This window comes from Chinchilla lanigera, unplaced genomic scaffold (assembly GCF_000276665.1).
Source record: "Chinchilla lanigera isolate Chin_1 unplaced genomic scaffold, ChiLan1.0 scaffold00029, whole genome shotgun sequence".
In the NCBI taxonomy this organism is placed as follows: domain Eukaryota; kingdom Metazoa; phylum Chordata; class Mammalia; order Rodentia; family Chinchillidae; genus Chinchilla; species Chinchilla lanigera.
The window spans coordinates 13,526,847-13,548,669 of NW_004955430.1; the positions used below are offsets into that span (position 1 = coordinate 13,526,847).

A 21,823-nucleotide genomic window follows, 5' to 3' on the forward strand; every position below is an offset into this window, starting at 1 on the left:
TCCCGCTCATTTTGTACAACATTCCATCACAGCATCTGAAGATGTCTTTGACTTGTTTATCACTCCTAGGAGGTGAAATCCAGAGAGGGGTGGATCTTCTGGTTTTTGTACATGGCAATTAGCAGAGTGGATCTCATTAATGAAGGACTTAGTATGTGTCTGAACACACATGCTCAATATGTGTTGAATAAACGGTACAACCTGAAGCCCAATATCAAGACTATATCAAACTTGCAACAGCATTAATGGTAGCAGTTAGAAAGCAAGGATACATTAGGGTAAGGACATAGAGTTTATTAGAAACAAAGGTATATAGGAAAATGACTCAATAATACAACACAGGATACAAGATACACTAACAGTAGAATCTATGACACTAAACCACAAAGTAAAATTTGCTTATGATTTATTGTACTTAACAGAAATGGTTATCAACTTTCCTCATCCACAATTTATGTGCCAATATCAGGTAATTTTTTCTTCAAAATATCTTTTGAACAAAAGTTACTACCTACAATGGTCTACTGCTCAGCTAAGGAGGAACTGATTTTGCTCAGAAAATCAGTGCCTGAGCAAAGACATTTGGATACTGTCCAAGTGCTTAGAACATGTCAAATATAAGAACCATTATACTGTCAGTAGATTTCTGCCAAGGCTATGTTCCTTAATGTTCTTTGAATAGGTTAATAAAGTAAAACACAGCAAGTTCAAGGTAAAGGTTGGGTGAGCTTCAGTGCATCTTAGGATATTATTTTTCTTAGAATCATTTATGTGCTCGATTTCTGTTTAAGCAACATCATGAAAGGTCCACAGATATTTACACTCGAAGAGTTTGAATGGATAAACACAATTTGTCATTTTAACCCTAGACATGACTTTAGACATCATAGAATTCCCAGTGGGTAGTAACAATGATTATTCCTTGTTTATATCTTCTGCAGTTCTTCCTATCCTGGAAACAAGTGAGGATTCAATAGCTAACTAAAGTCAAAGTCTTTACTTCCTTCTTTATAAATGAAAAAGCTGCAGTCTGAAGAAAAGAGCTTGAGAAAAGAGGAAGATAAAAAAGCTATTTTATTCTATAATGGACTTCCTTATTTGCTAAATAAGATTTACCAAACGTGTACTTACATGGAAAAATGTTTTTCCCAGGCATGAACACCCACACTACCTGTCTGCAAAAAGAGAAGTCAGGGTCTCAATAAGGTTTTGTTTCTCAATAAGGTCTAAGGGAACTAAACCCAAGAACTCCAGAGTTTGGACTTTACCTCCATGGAATGTCCCAGAAAACACAGCATTGATTGAGCAAAAAAATATAATCTAGAAATCCATGTTATCACCATTGGCATCACAAATCCACACAGGCATTTGAGGCCAGATCACTGAAATGTGGGCCAGATATTAAAATCTGCTGGAAAGAAAGGTAAGACATTATCCTTGTGTGCATACATTACAAACTGCTAAGTTTCAAGTATTGTCACTTATTCTAAAATATGTCCCTTCTTCTTTATTATGGTTAAATGTCTTTAACAAAATCACAGTACTATTAGATTGAAGGATTTAATTAGTTAGGTCATAGTTTAAAATTAGAATGTAAAAACTTTTGTTAATTGGTTATTAATATTTATTCTTAAAATATTAACTACATGTTATTTTTTCAGGGCTGCTATAACAAAGAACTGGGGCTGGGGATTTAGCTCAGCGGCAAAAGCGCTTGCCTGGCAAGCGCAAGGTCGTGAGTTCGGTTCCTGGTACCGGAGAAAAACCAAAAAAAAAAAGACCCTGTAACAAAGAACTGCAAATTCAATGGTTTAAAACAACTTATACATATTATTTCACAGTTCTGAAAGCTAGAAGTTTCAAATTAAGGTGTTCACAATGTTCCAAATCTGTAGTGGAGAATCGTTCCTTGCCTATTCCAATCTTGTGGTTTGTTAGCAATCTTTGGCATTCCTTGGGTTGTAATAGTATTACTTCTTTTCTCCTCCTTTATCTGGTATTTTCCCTATGCATTTCAGTCTTGGATCCAATTTCACCATTTCATAAGGACATGATTTATACTGAACTAGGGCCCCATTCTAGTTATATCACTCTAACTTGATCACTTTTGTGAAGCCCCTATTTCCAAATAAGATTACATTTTAATGTACTGGCACTTAGAATTTCAACACATCTCTTTGAAAGAAACAATTCCAATTATAACAAAAGGAATGAGTTACAAAGACATAGGAACCCCTGTACAATTTTTCCCAGGCACTAATTTTATTTTTTAATTTTTAAATTTTTTTCGGTTTTTCTCCGGTACCAGGAACCGAACTCACGACCTTGTGCTTGCCAGGCAGGCGCTTTGCCACTGAGTTAAATCCCCAGCCCCCCAGGCACTAATTTTAGGATGTCTTGTTCATAGGAAAAACACAAAGTTAGTTTTCTTACCTAAGTTACTAAAAATGAAAGTCTGAAAAGACAGCAGGTCACTAAGACTGCTCTTACAAAAATGATCATTTTTGCCCCAAAATAATTTTGTGATCCCTAAGGTTCTAGGAAGAAATGAGCTTATGGAATTGATGTTCAGAGAGGAGGAGATAGAAATGAAGTAGTGTATCACTTGGACACAGATGTTTACTAACCATTCTCCAAGAAACTTAAGACGTGTTTTGCAGTATGGGTTTCTGAACACAGGGCCATTGCACTGAGCTATATCCCTAATCCTTTTTAAATTTTGTATTTTGAAACAAAGTCTCACTAAATTAATACCAAAATTGCCTAAAGTGGGCTTGAATTTGCAATCTTCTCCCCTCAATCTTCCAAAGTGCTAGGATCACAGGAGTGTGCCACCATGCCGAGTTTAGGTATTTTTAAAATGCCACAAAATAAAAGTCATCAAGCAAAATGCACATTGGTCTGAGCTATGTAAATAATTATCCTGATCTTAATTATTTGCTTAGCTTTTAAAAGACATAAATTGTAAGCTAAATATTTTGAACTGTACATTTTTCTTGCTTCTTCTAATTTGGTTCTTTGTTTAAATCACCGTTTAATGCCTTTGAGAAAGTATAACAACATGTAGAACAAATTCTTTTTCTATACACTATCTGATCTGTTTTAGCATGAAAGTTCCAAGATAACACCTGCATATGAAATTCAGATATAAGAATGTCCTTGCCTAGTTTTAAGTTGTGCAGAAAAATGCTAATGCACACATATGCACATTCATACATATGTCTAATTCATGTACCAACTTATCCACTATTTATCTACTGATGCCTTACAGAAAGTTTCACACTGCTTATAATTTGGTATCATTCAATTTCTTTTGTTCTGTGTTTGGACTAAGTATAAAATATTCTACTCCTCGCATCAAATATTCTTTCACTAATTTACGACTCCATCTCTCCCCATAAATTGATCTTTTTCTTAAATAGTGTGGTGGAATTCAAGTCACAGGGGATTTTCATTTGGGAAAAAATGCCTCTTGAGCTAACCCAGCCCTCTCTTTCTGGATTCAATTTTCATCCTCTTTGCCCCAGACACTGCTCCAGGAATAGAGACCTGGTAGCCACCCCTTACACAATCCAGTATGATTGACTGTCTCTATATTTTATAAGGTTTTCCCCATCACCCTTGCTTTATTACTTACTTGCTGCATGTTTAATTCCTCTTTATCACTTTATATGTGCCCTTCCCTGAAGATGTTTCCCATTTGAGTAGTCTATCTTTCCTCCCAGTCCTCACAGGGGCCTGTGCATTTTAATATCATGGCATTTAATTCATGGTATTTAAATACTACACTTAAGCACTCCTGTATCTAAATTGTAAAAAGGGCAGCATATTATGTTTTATTTGCCTTTGAAAAACAAATGCTTTGTTATAGAAATTGCTCAATAAAGATTTGCTGTTGAAAAATGGAATTGCAGATGTCCTCTAAGGGTATATGTATTTTGGAGCCTTGGTGTAAATATTCAAAAATAAATGGTATGCTCAAAGAGTCAAACTAATAATGTAACTCTTAATGCAACTCTGAAACCATTTGCTATGTACTGAAGGAAAATATTCTCAATGCTGGCTATATATATAGGGAATGACTTGGGATCTTGTTAAACATACAGAGCCAGTAGGTCAAAAAACATTATAAATGCACTTCAATGATTAAAGTGTTCCTTGAGGGTGGCTACAAAGACAGTAAAAACATTACTAATAGAGTCATATTCATTTTATTAACATACGTTCCTTAATATTTTGAGAAAACCAGTGTTCTTTCCCACTAATACATACTTAAACAATTACTCATTTAATGCAATTGGTATTATTCTTATTCTACAGAACCTGAAACTGAGGAACAATCAAGGATAAATGATTTTTCATGGTCACCTACATATTACTCGTTAACCCCAAGATATAAATTGAGGTTTACTAAAATCCAGTGTTCTTCTTATTCATGATTAGGACTCTCCAGCCTGCACAGAAGCCAACTGAGTTTTGAACTCAATCTAAAAATAGGATCTGCATCTGGCTTCTTTGTGGATTTACAGTCCACCAGGCAGAAATGCAACAAACATTGAGATTTCATCTTACCCCAGAAAGAATGGCTATCACCAAGAAAGCAAAGAACAAGAAATGCTGGAGAGACTTTGGGAAAAACAATGTACTCTTCAAGATTGTTTATGGGAATGTCCACCAGTAGAACCACTATGCAAACTGTATGGAGATTCCTCAAAAAACCCTAGAAGTTCCATTTGACACAGGTATTCCTCTTCTAGGTATCTTCTCACAAGATTTAAAGACATCATATCACAGATACATTCACACCCATGTTTATGGCAGCACAATTCAAAATAACTATATTTTGGAAGCAGCATATATGCCCATCAACATATGAATTGATAAAGAAAATGTGATATCTACAAACAAGGAAGTATTACTCTAAAATAAAGATGAAACTTGAGTCATTCCCTTGACAAGATAATGTTGAGAGAAATATATCTACACACAGCTTAAATATCACAGTTTCCCTTGGATGAGAAACCCAGAATGAAAATGAAGAGCAAAATAAATGATAGATAATATGAAGCAGGGAGATACATGTTTCTCAAAGAGCTGGAGGGAGTAGGGAGAGAAGGCAGAGACGGGATGAAATGCAGGAATTGGAATATGCTATGTACATGAATGAACTCCAAACAAGGAATGTATTATGTACTACAAACATGTATATATATATAAAGCAAAGCTGATAGAGAAAACTAAACCAGATCACGAAGTAAACAGGGCTGTTGTAAAGTACTTCCAACTACACTGGAGACTATATTAGACCCTGAAGAGTTGCTAAGGCCCGCCTTATTTTTCTCCATATTCCTCTACCGTGACTGCAGTTCATTCTCTGATCACTCTGAAGACTTGAGCTTCAAATCAGTTATAATGATTTGCAGAGGTCAGAGAAGGATGAAACCAAGGGTATTTAGAATTTCAAGAAATTTCATGATCAGGTCCACCTGAACCCCAGGTGAAGGTAATACAATACGTAAGAACTTCTCAGCTGTCACAAGTAAGTGAAAGGTATAGTCAATTTTTGGTAGTATTTTTATCATTTTCATTTCCTACTATGCAGAAATAAACAGAACTTTTTAAAATGTCCCAAATACACTGCTATTGGACTACTGAAGAGTATAAACTACAGCATAAACGAAGCTGTAAACTCTAACCATTTAAATCATTCTTGGGGGCTGGGGATTTAGCTCAGTGGCAAAAGCGCCTGCCTGGCAAGCGCAAGGTCGTGAGTTCGGTTCCTGGTACCGGAGAAAAACCAAAAAAAATAAAAAATAAAAAAAAATAAATCATTCTTCACGTGGCCTAATGGAGCTGGCAAATTCCCACTGGTTTCCGATGAAAAGGCACATCCAGGATCACTGATTTAAGAGGTTATTTTGCTAGTTTGAACACCACCAAGAACATTTTGTATTTCCCAAGTACTTCAAGGACTTCAAAGCTTCAAAGCTTCTTCAATAGGGACTCTTGGAATATACTGTGCTATAATTTCTCTTCTATTTTTATTTTATTTTTGCCAAGAAATGCACATAGGGTAAGAGGCCCAATAATATGAAACAGCTTCAGAAGAAAAGCAAAACTCTCCAATCTAACATTCCAAGTCCAGAAGGAAATGCATGAAATATTTATCATTAGGCTTTCCCTCCTGCCAGTTGATATCATTGCTCTAAATAATATATTATATTTAAGATTCTACACACTAAGAAAGATGAGAATTTCATGTATACACTCATTTTTCCATTCCACACCATTCTACATAACTACAAGGTTTTATTAAGTGCAATATGCTACTGTTACTTTATAAGTACACATGTCTGCACTTTTATGTTTGCTTCATTGAAGTGTGGATCTCAACTTCTCTGTGTGAAGGTATATATTTTATTTTATTTTTTCCTCCTTCAACTTCTAATTCTCAAATTCTATAAAATACACTTACATCTTTAGATGTTCACAATTTTCCAACTGAAATAGCTTGTTGTAACTGTAACCCGTCCTTTTAGCTGTTATTTGGGAGGGACTAAAATTTGAAAATCAGTAAACTACATTACCAATACTTTGATTTTATCAGTACTGCTCTCTCCTAGTTGGATAATGTAATGGGCTTCAGTTGATTTATTTTTCTTTTGTTCCAGGGTTATAAATCTTGGCTCACTCCGAAGAGAATTTTTTGCAGCTTAGAAAAAATTTATATATATATGATAATATGTATATCTACATCTATCCATCAATTGCTTAACGTTTTTAGTTTTGACTTCTATTTATATTAATCAAGCTTTCCTATTGCTTTTTCTTTAGTTTTTTAAAAAATGATGCTTTTATCTTAATATAAATGCATTTTTCACATCTTAATCAATACTCAAATTTTTGCCTACCAGTCTTCGGTTTTTGACTGTGCTCAGCTCTCACCCCAATTTCAGACCCCAATTACAGACACCCTCCTGGGTTCTGCCCTCATATTTCCCTCTACATTTCTTCTCAGTTCTCCCATTCTCCCTCTGGGTTTCAGAAATGTTTAAACCTTCCTCAGTTGGTGAACCCAACACACCTTTTCTCAACTATGACTTCTTTTTTTAATTTCTTTAAATTTATGTAAAAAAAACCTGGGAGAAAGGAAGTCATATATGTACATATTTAATGTGATTTTCAAATAAACTTACAATTTCTTCTAAATGTGATTTAAATAACAGATAAAAAGGAGAGTAACCTTGGCTCTTAAAAGTGTACACTCCTTCCACAATACCATAGTATTAACCTCCATAAATTAAAGTTTGCAACTAAAGGATTATTATTGCTCATATTTGAAAAAAAAAAACAATTTAAATAATCAACTTTCTAAATAACATTTTAACATCAAGAACATAATTTAGGATTACGGCACTTCCTCTGAAATCTTCTGGGAACTCTTACGAGTTGTTTTTCCACTTCTTGGAATATGTAATTCCTTCCATCATGAAAATAATACGTGACAGTTAAAACTGCATTTTCATCCTTCCTCTGTTGCTGAATTGACTTTGTATTTTAAATTAACTTTCTAAACTAGTTCTCCAGATCTTTCTGGATAACAGTTTCATTTTGTAAAGGAATAGTGGGTCTAAAAACACCGACCATAAAAAGGCAATCACAGTGAAGAAAACATACTAGTACTGAAAGCTTCTGCTAATTACTTGACACAATAATCTGGCTGCTTGTTCATTCTGCAGTGCTAATGGTAACTGTTAAAGAAAAACACATAATGGATCAAGTGTTAGGCTGCTAAGCGGAATTTCAAACAATTCCAAAACATTCAGCAGGAATAGACCATGCATAGCATGACACAGCTTGGCAAGAGTTCCAATAACCCTTTCTACTTCATATAAATCCAAGAAGGAGTAAAGCCAAGTCAGCACAGGGTTGAAATATATGGTGATGAAGATGCCTTGGTATAGTAAATGCAGAGATACAAAGGGTTCTAAAACAATAATGTACACTGATTTAAAAATCTGGAGGTGAAGAGATATGGGTAGATTTCCAGAATGGTCTTGTACTAATTTCTTGATTTTGGGAAAGAGTAGTGGGAGGAATAATGAGAAATATATGCAGAGTACTTAAAGTAGATCCAGGCATATTCCAAATCTATAAACATAGTTTTCAGAAAACCATGTACTGATGGCCAGGTAAGTGCTCCCTTAACTGGAATAACAGGACTTTCATGTTGTACTTCAATACAACATGTGTGTAAGATCATGATGAAATATAAGACCATTAAAAACATTCTGTATTGATGGTGATATGATAAACAATTGAAAACAATTGAAGACAAATTGGGAAGAGTTTGCTAAGGCTTTGAGGAAGAGGCAGAACATGTTAGCTCACATGGAAAGTACTCTCAGTCAGCAATGAAGAGATGGAATGGTGTCCTTAGCTGGGCTTAATGGCAGGAGCCTTTAACTGCAACATGGGGGAGATGGAGATAAAAAGACTGAACATTCAATTGCCAGCTGGGAAACTTAGTGAGACTCCATCTTAATATAAAAAAATAAATAATGGCCCTACATTCAATTTTTGGTACCACCAAAAATATTATTTACATGGAGAAAATGTTTGCTGGATCTCTATGGACTTTTGTCCTAGGAAGAATATGGAATCTAACTGCTGTCATAGTTTAATAATGCAAAACAAATTGTTCTGAGCTCTGAGAAGGAACTCAAAATAATAAAGGATAGATAAACACATAAATAATTTTTAATTCAAATCAGAAGTGTTGAAATAGAGATACAAACACAGTACCATGGTACCAAAAGAGATGAGTCAGTTGCTAAGTTTGGGAATGTGCTGGAAGTCTTCAAATGAAAGATGATATGTGAACTGAGTGCAAATGATTTAGATAGAAAAGAGAGAAATGGCTATAAGAGAATAAGACCATATGAAGGTATAAACTAATACAATGTCAATAAAATTTTCAGGGTGAATAGAGAATAGTATGTGTGGAAGATATAAAAGTAGCATGTAGGTGAGGACATATACTTAAAGCAGCCTGGGTGCTTTGTTAATGAAATTAGACTACTGAGCAATATTATGCTATAAGAATCATTCAGCTCAAATGTACATATAAAAAAATAATTTGGACAAGAATGGGAAGCTACGTCAATCTGTACTCAAGATAAATTGAGAAGATGAGGCAGTAGTCCAGCTGAAAGATACATGTAATAATTTACAGAGTAGAAATTAGAAAACAAAAGGGAAACTGAGAGGGTGTTTTAGGAGATAGTTTTTGAGTTAACATTATCTGTTTGAAGAAAGTCCTGATGGGAGGCTGATTCTTCTCATTTACGTAATGAAATGGTAATGACGACGTTAACTATTACATGAATGAAGAAAAGTGGCAAATTTCAGAAAATGACATGGGATAAAAAAATTAATGAGTTTACGCTGGTAACACACAGTACTAAATATTACATTCTAATAGCAGATTTTATATGTAACTGTTATGGTTTGTGTCCCAATGTCCCCCTAAAGCCTCATGTAGTCATGGGGCGGGCTTCTAGAGTTTATGATTGATTCACTGTCCAACTATGGACAGGAGTACTACATCTACCCTGGGGTGGGTGGTATGTATACATTGTAAAGGAGGGAAAGAGGGTTGCTGTTCCGCGCCTGCTTCTCCATTTTGCTCTTGTTGCTTTTGCTATCTTCCCCTGCCATGAACGGTTGCCCTCTGCCATGTGCCACTCTGCCTTGGAACCAGCTGAGTATGGACTGAAGACCCCACAAACTCTGAGCTAAATAAACCTTTCCTTCCTTAATTTTAAGCTTTGGGTATTTTGTCTTAGCAATGAGAGAAAAGTAGCCAAGACAGTAACATACAGGCAGGGATCAGATGTCCAGCTCAGGAAATTAGAAATAAGGCTCAGAAGTTTCTAAGTGCGTGAAGTGTCAGCTTTATACATTTAGCTATTCAAGTATCATTGAAGATGTAGTAGTTCTGGAAAGGTAATAGGTCTCTGAGTCAAGTTAGAAAAGAGAGGACTATGAAGATTCCTGGGCCAGCACTGAGGTCTCTGGGGATGAAAGATGAAAAGATACAAGGGAACCTGAGAGCTGAGAGGTAGAGGAGCAACTGAAGACAATGGAAAATAAGTCTCTGAGGAAACAGAGGTGTTAGAAGGAAAGGATTATCATGCAGGCTAATGTCTGTGCCATTTGTGGAGGCTTTACCGAAAGCAGATTTTTTGTGGTCTAGTCTGGATGTCCTACTTTAACATCTGTCCGCTTACAGTGCTGTACTCTACACCGCAGGCACTATGACTGAGCCTGGGGATACAAGACAGGATGGAGCCTCTGGGCTCAATGAATGGGCATTGTTGGGAAGAAGTTAAATGTGGGTACTTACAACACAGTACTGTGGTACTTGGTGTAAAACACAAGGGAGAAGAGTTAATGAATTTTCAGTGGGTTGGGTCAGATAAGTTTTTATAAATGGAGGGAAGCTGCAAGTTAAGAGCATAGTATTTTTCTCCTTAAGCCTTCTTAGTAATTTAAATTAGATCCTTCTTTTAAGATTCTCATCTCACAGCTGAAAGAAAATTTTCTGATTAATTACAATTATGGGCTTCTTCTGAAATCTTACCTTTATTTAAAATTCATGATATTTTATGATCTAATTTTAAAATATATAGTGTCAATGTTTAAAGATAAGGGCCTCCTGGTTTAATTGAAGAATCTATGAATAATTCAACCTTGTCTGTAGGAATAAAAAATCATTTATCAAAGAGTGCACAATTTATAGAGATAATTTGTAAAACATATTTAAACATATTAAAGAAGGAACGAAATAAATGAAAGATATATCATATTTATGATAGAGATATTAAAATAATAAGGAAAAGTCTCTTTGGTCTTTTCAAATTAAACTAAGTTAGTGCAATTCAAATCAAACAGCAGTGAGGTTTTGTAATGGGAATTGATAGATAATTCTAAATTTACATGGGAGAGGAAACTATGGAGAATAGAAAAATCACCCTTGAAGAATAAGAACATGGAGAGGCTATGTTCTCTCACACACCAAGCTCTATTATAAAGCTGCAGACAGAGTGATACTCAGAGAGAAGCAGAAATAAACCAATGAAAAGACCTGGAGCCCAAAAGCAGAACCATTTCCACAATAAAATAAGCTCATGAGTCCACTTGTTCACTACGCACTAATGACCGCTGATGAGGTGCTTGACCTATTTCTGGATGTTGACGTTCCAGGTAAACAAAACAAATAAAAACTCCTTTCTTCACTGTGCTTCTATTGTGTGTGTTGGAGGGGATACACAATAAAATAAAACAAATACACTCAAATTCACATCTTCGTGAGAGCAATGACAAAATGCAAAGTGGAGACGTACTGAAAAAAGTTTAAAGATGTATTGTATTTTCAAACTGAAAGGCCACACGTCATGTCACTGAAAAATTGACTTTAAAGAGAAATCCTGAAAGAGATGAGGAAGGAAGTGCTGAGACCTGAGGGAAGAGCATTTCAGAGAGCAGGAAAACAGAGGGGAAGAGCAGGAAGTCAGAGTGTACCTGAGTGCGGTCAGGCCTCTCACTGGGTGGATGCTGAAATGGCAAGTCAATGGACAGGTGAGGGAAATTCCTCAAAATGCAATCAGTGAAGCTGTTTTTATACCTCAAGTCATACACGTGTTCATTCCCAGTATATTGTATATTTCAGTGTGGAAGACAAAACCCTCGGGGCTGGGGATTTAGCTCAGCGGCACAGCACCTGCCTGGCAAGTGCAAGATTGTGAGTTTGATTCCCGGTACCGGAAAAAAACCAAAACCAACACCAAAAAAAAAGAGAGAGAAAATGCTTTCAGAACACAAGGAAATATTTTAATTGCATGAAGTAGGAAAACGGTTTTTTGAAATAAGACCAAAACAAGGTTTAAATATAACTCTAAATGTAAGAATATTGGTTCATCAAAAGTTACTGTAAACAGAACCAAAAGACAAGTCATGAGCCTGAAAAAGGATTAATATTCTTCATACATAAAAATTCCACCAATAAGTAGAAAAATATCATAATATAAGGAAAGTGGGCAGTCTACAAAATAGAGAAAAGTTTTGAAAGTAGCCATAAGAAAAACTGACTGACTTTGCTAGTGATCCAGGAAAATTATCCAAAAATCAAAATTTCTTTGGAATTGTACCTTTCATCCACTACACTGACATGAAGATTTTAAAACACACAAAAGTACAAACCATTGATAAATATGTAGAATAAATGGGACTTATACATTTTTCCAACAGTAAGATCCTAGTGGTATAAGAAACAGCAATGCCACTTCTCAGTAATAGATTCTAGAAAAACTCATGCAACTATGCACAAATAACCACGTGTAAGAATGTTACCAGTAGCAGTTTTTGTAATAGCAAAAACATGGATGTAAATATCTACTTGAAATGGCACAGATCTATAGCTTTTGATGTACTCATGCAATAGTATAGCATGATAAGAAGTGAAGCATAGTGAAACATATCAGTATGGATGAATATCAGGTACATAATATAGAGTGGAAAAAATAAGTAACAGAAATTCCCCATGTAAATGCATACACTGTATTTCTATTAAGCCAACTACACAATCCTTTTTTAAAGGGTATATATGTACATAATTTTATTAAAAATGAAAAACATAGGAATAATAAAAAATCTTTTTGGATATTGATTTCATTTGACAGGGTTGCAAGGAGATATGATCAACAGGGAGTACAAGTTTTTTTCCTTTTTTTTTTGTGTTTTATTCAAAGATTTTTTTCGTTTGTTTGTTTTTTTGTTTTTTTTTTTTTCTGGTACCAGGAGTCTAACTCATGACCTCACACTTGCCAAGAAGGTGCTACGCTGCTGAGCTAAATCCCCAACCCCAAAACTTTGGGATTTTTTGTTTGTTTTTCATTTTTCTTCTGGTACCAGGAATCGAACTCACAACCTTGTGTTTGCCAGGCAGTATTCAAAGATTTTTAACAGGAAAAGAAGGTTCACAAATACAGATTACATTGTGATGATAAAAGCAGTATTCTACATGACAAAAATCAAAACAAAATAAATTTATAAAGTAAATGTGTCAGCACAGAACAAGCAGTACTTGATATTTAATCCAGGCTGGATATCCATAAAATAATCTGACCACAGGCTTAAACAAAAGAAATTGTTTCCTAGAACACAAAAATGCCAACTATTCTGACTGTAAACTGCCTTATTCCCCTGGTGATATTTTGAGAGAACTTCTATATAATATGAGAAAAGCTGGGATGACAATTAAAGACTGCAAAAACATAGATGCAGTTAAAATCATATTTGTATTTCAATTCTGCATAAAATATAAAATATGCTCAGTAAATCACATTACTTAAAAAAATAAAAACAAAAAACCACCCTAAATAAAGGTTAAAAATCCACTTGTATATCATTGATAGAAAACTATTAAAATTTTGTTGGGGGAACAGGGAACATATATAATGCAGTCATTAATCTGAAATCTATTATAAAATGTTCATGAGGTTGTAATTGGCTATGAACACAGTTTTTGCTCTTTCTCAAAATGAGGTTTAAAGGCCAAAAGAATTCTAATGTGGGCCCAAAAATATACATTATAAATACACTCCCTATGCAGTTATTCTACATTCTGAAATGCTATATGGGAAAGAGCAACACTTGAAAGAAAAATCAGGAATACAAATATATTTCTGATATGTCAGAATTCCTTAAAAGTTTATGGTGTGAATACTGCTTTTTGCTTTTAATGAAAGGTTCCAGGCATTAAGAGAAACATATACCTTTCAAATAAACATAGAAATACACATAAACATTTTCTTTTGAGGTTTTTATTACTTTTATTTATTTATTTATTTTTTGGTTTTTATTACTTTTAAACTTAAGTTATTTGAAGAAAAAAACATATGACTAAAAGCTTGGAAAAGTTACATTTCTAATGAAATGGAGCAAGTAAAAAAAGATAATTTATTAAATGTCTAATATTTTAAATCACTTTAAATCTTAGCTTTCTTAAAATTAAATTTTACTAAGATTGGGTGATTGAAACTTGTTTAGAGACCATGGTTACTTTTCAAGTCTTTTTCATAAAAATGGTGGTAACATAAACAGAAGAATGCCATATCTGGTAATTATTTAAATCAACTGCTAACCACAAAGCTTAATAAAACTAGTCTGAACAATTTTGCCCCTAAAATGAATTCTACTATCTATTTCATGTACTAAAAAAAAATTAAAGAGATAGAATTATAGTGTATGTTTTTCAGTAGATTTATTCAAAATTGGTATTATTTATTGGATTTTTCTGAAGACCACATAAACTGGGTGGTTGGACAGAAACAAGCATAGTTAAGCCATTCTACTTTAAAGACAAATTGTTTTCTTGCACAGAAAATAACAAAAAAATACTATCCATTCTGTCTGCTCTTAATAAAAGGAAGAATGCGCTTACAAGTTGGGTTAAAAAATGAATGCCTCCTCATTGTGTAAGTAAATCATAAAAAGTAACTCAATCTGTAAAATAACTGAGTATTCTCTACTACAGACTATAAGGATCAAGTATTACATCTAAATATCACTTTCAAAAAAGAAATTAAAATCAGTCTCCAGATAATTATGGTTAAGTGAATCCAAGCTGCAGAATGCATATTTGGAAAATGAGGATCAGACACATTCTTCTTCAGACATCACAAGACAACTGATAGACTCAAAGCCTGCAAATTCATATCCAACAATCTTCCTCACAATGTCATTATCATCTGGCATGAGCCAGACAGGTTCATTAGTAAACTGAGAATCAGAGTTGTCCAAACTGAATTTCCCAGAAATATTTGGTTTAAAGAGAGCGACCACCTGCCTTTGCTCCATCATGTCCCAGTCAACACTGCGAAAGAATGGATGCTCCTGAGCACCAGCAAATCCTGTTTGAGGATGACAGCCCAACCTTTCCTTTGGGTCCTTGTTCAGAAAACTCTCCAGGACACTTACAGCTTTTATAGAAAGTCAACGGGCTCTGTGAATTTTTCTTTCCAAAATAACTTGCAAGAGATAATCAATTGAGTTTTCATAAGGGTTATGGAAGCTGTCAGCAAGATGAAATGAAATGGACACTCTCCAACCATCATCACAAACATTAGTACTCTAAAAGCCCACCGGTCAACACTGAACCCACAATCTTCTCTTATAATTTCGGGAGCAAGGTAATTAGGAGTGCCACAGAAAGTGCTGATCATATCTCCTGGCTGTGGTCTTTCATATAGGCAATATTCAGTGAGCTTCATGTGCCCTTCTGAGTCTACTAATAAATTGTCCAATTGCAAATTTCTATGAAGTATCCCTGGCTCATGAAGACAATTGAATGCTAAACTGATTTCTGCAGAGTAAAACCTGGCATGATCTTCTGGAAGTATTTTTTTTTTCTGCATATGAAACACTAGATCTCTGCCATTTACAAAGTCTAGAACAAAGAACAGCCTGCTTTCTGTCTGAAAGCAGGAATGCAATCCAACAAGAAAGGATGCTTATATACCTGCTCCAAAACAAGCTTCTCTGTACCCAATCAAGGCTGGCAAGCTCTTTTTCTCACTACTTTTATTGCAGATACATGATCTGTACTTTTTAGCTGAACCCAGTACTTTTGCATAACTTCCTCTCCTACTATGTGGGGCAAATCAAAGTCCTGAAGACCTAACTGGATGTAGCTTTGCCACTTTCCCTGTTGTTCACTGCTTCTTTCTCTTCATCCACTTGCTCCAAATCCTTAGGATTTAAGGGATTACATGGATTTACTGTCTGTGCAGGGTCTGAAGGCATGGGTGACTGATCCACTGGTACTGGTGGAGCCAGTGGCAAAGAATGCTGCCCACATTCAATTGTGCAATGTTTGTGGCACTTCTTAGGAACCAAGAGTTTACAGTTGATACACTTATTTACCTGGAGTCCAAGTCCTCCTAATGGTCTGTGCAGGCTGCACAGTGAGCACGCCTGCTGAAATGTTTGGCATGAAAAGTATGGATATTTGCACAACAGAGCTTTCTCCAAGGGGCTAGGGATTTAGCTCAGCGGCACAGCGCCTGCCTGGCAAGAGTGAGGTCATGAGTTTAATTCCCGGTACCAGGGGGAGAAAAAAAAAAAAAAAAAAAGCTTTCTCCAGAGGTTGCCATAAGTGGATTTATCTTCTGGACAAGGCATTTTAGCATGTTCTGATACACAAGTTTATACACAAATTAAGAGTTCAAAATACTTCTTCAGCTCAGAAATCTTAACGGCTTCTTCTAATTCCAAGTGAGGTGATACAGTAAAAGGATCTCCCTCCTCATCTACCCATTTTATGGTAAAAACTGCTTTTTTGTCAAAAGATGGATATCTTGAACTTTCAGGACCTCAAAAGAGGTGGAAGTCTCAAAACATGTTATCATGTCTCTTTCCATAATCAGGGCATGTTGGGTAGAGGTGAGGGCTGTGGAGGTGCTCAGGAAAAAGGGACTACAGCAGGGTTGGCTGCCCAGGAAAACTGGCTCAGAGGGCTCCAGTCCTGAGTGTGACATCTGCACTGACTACACTGGCTGGACTTCTGCCAGGCTCTCTGTGAAGTTATATCCAACAGCGCTGCCTGGGCCTGGGTGGATGTACACTAGGTCTCTGAGTGTCTTGTGGTGGCTGGTGGCTGTGACTTTGGTCTCCCATCTAGGACTTCTTTGACTCTCCACCATTTTTATGCCTGGCTCTGCAGACCGCTGCTCAGAGCTACTCGATGTTTCTGGGACTGGCAAAACTTGCCCTGGGCTCTCTTCAGTTTCTGTGCAGTTGATATTTGGGCTTAGGGAGACTTTGGCTGGGTACCTTGGATTTTGCTAGTTCACTGGTGGTCAGTCCTTGGGAGACTTCCTCTGGGGTGTCTGTAACATATGTGTGGCTGCTGCAATGTGGCTTAAGGAGTTTAGATGGAGCCTACCATCTTCTCAGTCTTTCACAGATTGTTTATCTGCCCGGGGTCCTGAGGGTGCGGGCTGGAGAAGTGGGAAAGCAGCTCAGCAGGCTTGCTGTTGAGTTTCTGGCCAAGTGAGCTCAGGAGACAGCTGTTCCTGGACTGTGCTGGCTGTTCACATGCTTCCAGGTTCTGTTTGGGCACGTTGCCAAGGAAGTGAGGGCATGTCTTGGGGTTCTGCAACCTGAGTCCCCCCTCCAGTGAGAAGAACCTATGGCTCATATTTTTCTTTATACTAAATAAATCAGTGGCCTCTTAATTCTTTTTATCTATGTATTTATCTATGTATCTTTTTCTCTAATCTATCATTTAACTACTGTGTGAGTTTTTATTTTTACAGTACTGGGTTCTTGAATCCTGCATCTTCACAGTGAACTATATCCTCTGACACTTTTTTTCAGATACCCACAAAGTTTCTCAAAAAGTCACTTCATTTTTCAGGTTGGACTCCACCTTGTGATCTTCTTACCTAGCTGCACGGAGTGCTGGGATTACACTCAGGAACCATCTTGCCCGATTAAGTGTGATTTAGAAACAGCAAAAGGAAAACTAGGAAATCTTTCTGTGCTGTTAGGCGCTGGAGACATTCTCACTTTGAAAGCAGCGTGTGTGCACTGACACTTTGCATGTGGTGGGCACAGTGCTGAGGGGTCTTTTCCGTACAAAGGAGCCATTTTCTCTGACGAGGCAGTGCTGGGTATTCATACTTAGCTGTGCAAGTTTAGGATACTTTTCCTTCTGGACTGGCCATTTTTAGTTAAATAGGGAGTACTGAGACATTCCAGAAATTTCCACATAATTTTCCTTAAGAGATAGATATGCTAGTTTCAGATTATAACTTCTGGTTTGGTGGTGGTGCATCCATAACAGGTGGCAGCTTTGCGGTACACACGAAGAATTATTCATTCTTAGCTAATGAACTGAATACAAAAGCGTAATACTCAGTACTGTCACGTAGAGTGAGGCGGACAGCACGTGGTGACTGCACGGCAGGTGGTCTTTGTAGACCCCAGAAACCATCACCCCAGTGGCAATGATGAACACATACAGTACTGTACTTTGACTCTTTCCTCGTGGCCACTTGTACTCACTTCCTGTCCTCCCATCCCAAGCCGTGCATGTACTTGGTGTCCCAGGAGGAGTTTGCACTTTCTAGATACTGGAACGTTGTCACCATTCAGCACGTAGCTTTTTGTTCTTTGCAGAGAAGATTCCATCGGCATAACCCTGCTGGCTTTCACGTGTCCTGCTGCTTGTCAGTGGTTGAGCCATCACATGCCATTGTGTGGATGGGCCATAAATTATTTATGCGCCCATCTGCTGATGGCAGTTTGTGTTGCCTCCAGTTTTGACTCCATGCCATTGGGCTTTCACTGGGACCTGGTGAGAGTGGCCCCCACTGCTCCCCATGATCCTGTGGATGTGCTGTGCTGTCGCTCTGTGGGGCATCTCCCTACCCATCCCTCTAGGCAGAAGCCACAGTGCAGTACGGTGCAGGTAGAAGGACACTGAGAACAACCTTGATGCCTGCGTGAGAGGTGTGGGCTGCCTGCTGGCCTCTGCCTTCCAGCCTCACCAAGGAGGGTCACCTTGGCACACAGCGGGAACCACACAAGTCCTCCCACTTCCCGCCGCCACCGCTGTGGCCTTTTCTCCACCACAAGGTATTTTAAAGGTTAAAGATCATGATCCATTTCTTAAGCTAGGCTAAGAGGTTCATGACATTTACATTGTATTCTACATTACAATTCAGATGTATAGTACATATATTTGTACACATCATAGATTTTATTTTTAAAAGCCAAAAGAGCATTTGCAAAATAAGTTTATAATGAACCTTTGAAATGGCACCATTAAAAAGTGTGCTGCGTTATTCTTTGTGCTTTTATGAACTTTAAGCCTAAGGAATCATTGAAAAATGGCTCAGGCTGCCTATAATTTTACATAGCTAAAATTAACTAAGTAAAAGCGGTGATTATTCTTTCTTTTTTAATCTTTCTTTTTCACTTGGTAGTCAGGCAGCAGCAGGAAGTGGGAAGGACATAACAGCGATGGTGAGCGCCCCCCCACCTGGATCTACGCTGCAGTCTCCATCCAACAGTGAGAAAACTAAACTGAACGTATTCAAATTAATCTCAACTCTATTATATTTTTAGAAAGAAAACTATAATTTTAAATATGCATACAGCATTTTAATATCACATGCTGGACATAGAAACTCAGAAAAAATGAATGGGAAAATATTTCATAAGGTTTCTCTCAATTTCTTTGAATTACTGTAAATATAAAAACCTGTTTCTTTTTTTCACTATAACCATTTGCCTCCTTAATAAACAAAACTGTTCTAGAATGCTCTATTTTCCTTACTGAAAAGAAAATAGTATGTTCCCTTATTACTCTATTTCTCTATTATTTAAATATTTCTTAGGAGAGAAAAATAACTGAATAGTTAGTATGATAAAAGAGAAAACGAAATTTCATAGATTTCTAAAAACATTCACCAAGACTTACCATTGATGAGTTGATTACCTGAATAAATCCTAAGATAAATTAGCTTTCAAAGCCAAGCATATTAAATCCAGTATGAACATGAATTAACTTACAGGTCCTCATGAATGTTTCCCACATTGTTCTCACAGGAAGAAAACACAACCTGATGAATTTAGTATTACTATGCTCTTAGGGTCACAGCCTGAGCCTCCACTGACCAGGAACTTCCTCGCCTCTGCCTCACTCACTCAGTCCAGGGCCTTCTAAGGTCCAGTCCTTTTCCTCACTTTTGACTTTGCTCAGAACAGCTCTTTCTAGCTCTAGCTCCTTCCTCAACATCGAGCCCTGAAAGCTCCGTGTTTCACACTAAGGGTTTTGGTACCCTCGTCGTTGCCCTATACGTTCATCACACTTGTTCCTGACGTTTCCATTACAAATCAACCAAACAGCTGAACCTTTACATCTTTGGCTTTTATGTTTATCTTCACCAGCTGCTGCTTAAGCCTGACATTCCTTCAAGTATTAACTCCTCACAGCTACTAACAGTGAGATATTAGATAAATTAATGAATCTCTTTAAGCTTGGTTACTTACAAATGAGAGAATAACACACAGCATATAGATGTGTTGTAGGGATTAAGTGAGATTATATTTGCAAAGAACTTAATTGCTATAGTTTCCGGTATATAAGCAATTATCTTAATGAGCATATATGGCTATTAGTAGCTTCCTTCTCTCAACAGTGGTACCCAGTGTACATTCCTGGTGGTTTCCATGCTCTTCCTGCTTCTCTGTAAACTTCATTATGGGATTCTGCTTCTTGACCCAGCCTCTAAGTGACACCATTCTCCACTATTCCATCTGATGCCTCATTATGATTTAGTGTTCCTATGAAAGTGTGCTTTTTAAATTATAAACCAATACGAGGAGAAACAAGTTAGTCATTGCCACAGATGGGAATTCATTGCTGTGTCTTACATTACCCTTTCTAATTGTGTTCTCTGTAATAGCATTGATATTTTCTCTTAGAGACTTCCCTCCTCAGCAATCTTGTCTTCACACACACACACACACACACACACACACACACACACACACACACAATGACTGCATTGTTTAATTTTCTGCTCCTCAAAAAATCTTTTTTAAAAAAATCTATGTGCTTTAAAGCTTTGGTTTTCTCAAACTCTTCTCATATCAAATCTTAGATGTGAAAGAAATGGCAACATCTATTTTAAGGTTTCAAATTCCAGCCACAGGGACGTTTCAGGAATAAAACCTATTCCATTTTCTCCTAAGTAGAAAGAAGTTAGAATCTGTCAATCAATGTACAAAACTTGCACAAAGGAAAGGCATTCTAGAACATAAAGCTACTTACTGATCTAAATCAAATGACAAGGTGGATCCCTTTGGCAGGGCCTTTTCTTAATGTGCTCTATTCCCTGCCCTAGCTATGAGGATACACAGCCTGCAAGAGAAAGAATCTACACAGCAAGCTCCTGACCCACCGAGAAATGACTCCACACATAGCAGACTCCATCATGATCTCAGCGTTTCTCCGCACATCTACGCCCACCAAGTAATAAGAGCCACAGCTCACCAATGTCCTCTCCCTTGCTGCTCTGAGGTGTACTTCTGTTGGTCCCTTTCTGCCTGGTCACTCCCAGCCAATCCGCTTGAGGTCTCTCCACCAGTTCACCACTTGTTTTGCAATGGTAACTTCATCTGTCTGTCTTTATGGGAGGAACTGGTGGATTAGTGGCAGGGCCTGGGAACCCCGAGGGTTTTATGTTTTCTCTCCTGCCTCTCAAATTCCAATAGGAGTGCTCCTTCCAACGTTTTCAGCTCCCATTCCATCGCTTCCCAAACAAAGCTACCTATCCTGCTCCCCTTCTCCACCTCCTCCTCCTTTTTCCTTCTCTCCCTGTCCTCTCCTCCCCCTCCCTCTCCCCTTCTTTTTCCGCCTCCTTTTTCCTTTTTCCTCTTCTTCCTCTTCCTCTTCTCCTTTTCTCCCTGTCCTACCCTTGGGCCAGGCCCTGGGCAAAAACAACTTCTGAAATGTAAATAACTTTTATTGCATCCTTTGTGGACATAGTTCCATGACTGACATCTTTTCTCTATGAGTTCAATTGAAAATAGAGAAGAACAGGGAAAGGGCACTTACCTAAAGCAAAACCTTTCTGGCATTTCTTGCTTTTAGTATTAGTGGTAAGTGTAGTAGTAAATCTTTGTTGTGAAACACTCAACAAACATGTGTGCACACATATGCATGGATGTACACAGAATACATTTT

General features: G+C 37.0%; 1 protein-coding gene and 1 pseudogene across 2 annotated transcripts in view; both read right to left on the reverse strand.

Moving 5' to 3' along the window:
* Positions 1 to 21,823, reverse strand: part of Znf385d (zinc finger protein 385D) — a 303,956-nt gene that overhangs the window by 135,233 nt on the left and 146,900 nt on the right. The gene's annotated exons all lie outside the window — the stretch shown is intronic.
* LOC102028448 lies at positions 14,719 to 16,601 on the reverse strand (annotated as a pseudogene).